The sequence below is a fragment of the Camellia sinensis genome, chromosome 5 (genome assembly GCF_055761805.1).
Source record: "Camellia sinensis isolate YWXY chromosome 5, ASM5576180v1, whole genome shotgun sequence".
Classification (NCBI taxonomy): domain Eukaryota; kingdom Viridiplantae; phylum Streptophyta; class Magnoliopsida; order Ericales; family Theaceae; genus Camellia; species Camellia sinensis.
This window is the reverse complement of record NC_138965.1, coordinates 194,113,701-194,118,398: the sequence shown is the minus strand read 5'-3', so window position 1 is coordinate 194,118,398 and position 4,698 is coordinate 194,113,701.

The following is a 4,698-nucleotide window of genomic DNA, read 5'->3' as shown; positions in this document are numbered from 1 at the left end:
CCTCTCTCTCTAGAAACTCCCTTCTCTCTAGGGTTTGATCTAGTTAGAGTGTCCTCCTTCTCTTCGGCCTTTGTAAAAGTTGTGTTGATCGTCGAGGGCGTCGTTTTGATCCAGAAATCTTGGTCTTTGGAGCACTTTGGTTTTGGTCTCTTCTCCATCCGAGCTCTAACTTCGAGGTAGGGATATCCTACTCCTCTTTATGAGCTTTGTCTTTAAATTTTAGTATTTTGAGATGTTGGGGTTGGTTTGGTAATTTTGTGAAAGTTTGGGCTTTTGTGTAAATTTGCAAAAGTTGGGGTTTTAGCTATATAAAACCTAGATGTATGTTTGACTTGGAAAAGTAAAATTAATGTTAAAACATTGATGAAAATGGAACCTAAGGGTTGTAATGTTAATTATGGAAAATGCCCAAATTACATTGGTTAATTAATTTGCATAATTAATTATGAGAAATGAGGAATTGATTTGGAAAGATATGGGATTAAAGGGTGTAGTTGGATTATTTATCACTCACCTAGTTGGAATGTTGAATATATATCCATTGTTGCATTTATTTTCTGTATAGAAATAACTGCTTTGGGCTATCGGTGGAGGATAGTCTTGATTGCTGTAGACAATGCATGATGATTAGGCAAACTGAAACTAATCACTGGAATGTGTCATTGAGTGTGACGGTTGAAAGAATATATTAAATTTATGTATTGTGTGATGATGTGTATAATTGCTGTTTATATGCATTGTGTTGTGTTGGAGGAGATAGGGGATGTACTCCACGGTTTAGGGGAAGATAGGGGATGGACCTTTAAACCGGGTGTTGTTGGGAGGAGATAGGGGATAGACTCCATAGATAGAGCTCATATGCTTATCTAGTAATGTGTTGACAGAGCTCATATGCTTGTCATTGGATGTGTGATAGTGCTCTTATGCATATCTGTGGAAGTGATGATATAGCTTGTATGCTTATCTGTTGGTGTGTGATATAGCTTGTATGCTTATCTGTTGGTATGTGATATAGCTAGTATGCTTATCTATTATGAAATGGGGAAGTGCTTGATATGAGTTACTGTCTCATATGAGTTGTTTGGCCAGGTTCTGAGCCATGGTTGTAAATTGAGAATTGAAAAGAATTGGAAAATGGACTATAATATGGACTTGTATGTCATGAAATCGTAAAGTGTGATAAGGGAAAGTATCAGTGTTGGCCATCTATCAACTGCTAATCTTTTAGTCATTGTTCATATTTGGTTTAGTGCATTTCTACTGGGCTGTGGCTCACCCTATATGGGAATATCATTTTCAGGTACAGGTAGCATGCCACCTCCAAGGACGTAGCTTGGGAGGCTAGGGGCAGGCGGACTTTTGTTGTTTTATTTCTTTGATGTATTACATGTATATTCAAGCCCAGGGCTTAATGTGTAAATGAGTTAGCACTCTTTTGTTGTAACCAAGTGTTAACTTGGAAAGCTGTAAGCCTTTAGGGCATTTGTTTTTATTGTTAACATGTAATACTTTTGTAATGAAGTACTCTGATGAATAGAAGAATGTGAAGCTTTTGTCTACCAATGCATGTCTATCTTGTTGGGTTTAATGTTATTATTTTGAGGGCGTGACAACTTGGTATCAGAGCGTATCGGGTTCGAATACTTTGGGTACGTGGGAAGTGATTAGTATCACAATGGGTTTGTCTCGCTTGATAGAGACTTAGGTGTAGTGTCATATGCTATGTGTTTAAATTGATAACATGCTTATGTGTTTATATGGGTATGGGATTTAATTTCTAGGATGTTGATGGGATCCTTGGGTTTCTGGAAGTCTTGTTGGAAAGGCACTTGATCAATGCTGTTTCTAACCGGAACTCTAGTAACGCCTCAGGACTATCATTATCCGGAAATGAAATTCGTAAGTGCTTATGTGTTTATGTGCTTACGTGGAGTGAATTACAGTTGTCCATGCATTAGGACGTGAGTGTTTAGTTTTGGCACATTTGTGAATGTGCTAACGTTCTGTATTACCTTTATTAGGATGTCAGGACAAGGAAGAGGTGCTAGGCGTGGTAGGCTTGCGAGGAAGGAAGCACTTTTACCGGATGATATTCCGGCAGTGCAGGAGGGAGTTGGCCAGGCCAATGTGGCCGAGCCAGCGGGTCAGCAGGCTATGAGTGCCTTGGCACGAGAGATAGCAGGAGCTTTGGGTATTCTCAGAGCAGGGAATCAGGCAGCTGAGGCAGGGCCTTCCTTCTTGAAGAAGGAGTTCTTCCGGTCTAATCCGGATGAGTTTATTGGAGATCCAAAGGAACCACAGAAGGCTGACGAGTGGTTAGAACAAATGAGTAAGATGTTCGAGATGCTTGGCATCGAGGACAGAGCATTGAAAGTGACCTTGGCATCCTTCTAGTTGAAGGGAGATGCGGGTCAATGGTGGAAGTACGAGAAGGCTCGTGTTGGTGGTACATGGGAGGCGTTTGTAAATGTTTTCCAGGAGAGGTTATTATCAGCAGTGGCTAGGGAGAAGCTGAGGGATCAGTTTAGCCGGCTTAATCAGCAGGGTATGTCTGTGGCAGAGTTTGAGGCCACTTTTACTAGTTTGTCCAGGTTTGCACCTGAGTTGGTGGCGTCCGAAGAACGCCGTTGCTATGAGTTTGAACGGAAGTTGAGGCGGGGCCTCAAGTTGAGGGTTGGTGGGTCTTACATCCGAGAGTATAGACACTTAGTGGATGCTGCAGCTCATATGGAGCTTATGATGCAGGAGGAAGACGAGGAGAAACATAGAGGCTCCAAGCGAGGCCAGGAGGGTCAGGGCGATGACAGGAGACAGAGGGGTTATAACCCTCAGCAGTCTCAGGGTGGAGTTGCTAGATCGACCTTTCCGGTGCCGAGTGTAGGCTCGGAGAGAGGTTGTCAGGGAGGCTTGACTTGTTTTGCGTGTGGCCAGCTGGGTCACAAGTCTTCGGTTTGCCCGTAGAAGGGAGGGGGTCAGCGAGCTGCTTCCTCTTCAGCTAGACCTCAGGGCCAGAGTCAGGGCAGGGGCCAGCCCTTGTCTTGCTATCTGTGTGGTCAGCCTGGGCACCTGAAGAGGTATTGCCCGCAGTTGAGTACTACTTCAGGAGCGTCTGGTTCTAGGCAGACGCAGAGTTATCAGCCAGCTCAGTCTGTGCAAGCCTCGAGGGCCAATCCGGGAGCTTCGTCATCCCAGTCAGTACAGCAATCGTATGCTCCGAGGGGTGAGCAGGTGGATCAGGGGCCTACAGGGCGCGTGTATGTTGTTACCGCCCAGGATCTAGTACCGGCTCCATCAGTAGTGAGAGGTACTTTTCTGTTTTGCAACTCGATTGCTAGTGTGTTGATTGACACGGGTGCATCTCATTCTTTTGTATTTGCTGCATTTGCATCTGTTTCGGAGTTAGAGTTAGCACAGTTAGCATCTCCTATTTGTGTAGTGTCACCTGTTGGGGGTGAATTGATCTTGAAACAAGGTGTTAGAGGTTGTGATATAGAGGTCGCCGACCATAGGCTTCCTTTTCCTTTTGTAGTTATGCCCATGAAGGGTTTTGATGTTATTTTGGGTATGGACTGGCTATCGTCATACCGGGCTGTTATCGATTGCTACTGCCAGAGGGTCATGTTATGCACCTTGAGCGAGGAGTGGTTCCATTTCTTGGGAGATCAGGTTGGTAGTGTTTTGCCACCGGGGTATGATTCGCGAGGGCGGAGTGAGCTTAGTGGTCTACTTACTAGCTTTGAGAGTGGTGAGGGTGATGAGACCCAGCTTGTGTTGCCGAGGGTGGTTTGCGAGTATTCGGATGTCTTTCCCGAGGACCTTGTTAGTTTACCACCTCACCGAGAGATAGAGTTCTCTATTGATTTAGTGCCCGGCACGGCGCCGATTTCTATGGCACCTTACCGTTTTGCTCCAGCAGAGTTGGTTGAGTTGAAAGTTCAGCTCCCGGAATTGCTAGATAAGGGTTTTGTCTGCCCTAGTGTTTTGCCGTGGGGAGCACCGGCCCTCTTTGCTAAAAAAAAGATGGTGCCTTGAGATTGTGTATTGACTACCGAAAGTTGAATCGGGCTACGGTCAAGAATAAGTACCCTATGCCCCGTATAGATGATTTGTTTGACCAGTTGAAGGGTTCCCGTTGTTTCTCTAAGATAGACTTGAGATCGGGTTACCACCAGTTGAGGGTCAGGGAAGAGGATATTCCTAAGACGGCATTCCGTATGCGGTATGGCCATTATGAGTTTCTGGTGATGCCGTTTGGGCTCACCAATGCACCGGCAGTCTTTATGGACTTGATGAACCGGATCTTCCGGGAATTCTTGGATCGATTTGTAGTCGTTTTCATGGACGACATTCTTATCTATTCACCTTCAGAAGAGGAGCACGAGGAACACTTGAGAGTGGTGCTTGAGTTGCTTAGAGCCCATAGGCTGTATGCCAAGTTTGGGAAGTGTGAGTTCTGGCTGAGGGAAGTCAAATTCTTAGGCCACGTGGTATCCGGGAAAGGGTTGTCCATTGATGCATCCAAGGTTGAGGCAGTGCAAGATTGGGCACAGCCTAAGAGTGTGTTTGAGATCCGCAGTTTTCTGGGATTCGCTGGGTATTGCCGTCGGTTTGTGAAGGATTTCTCCAGGCTAGCTTCGCCGTTGACTAGACTGACTCGGAAGGGAGTCAAATTTGTGTGGAGTGAGACTTGTGAAAAGT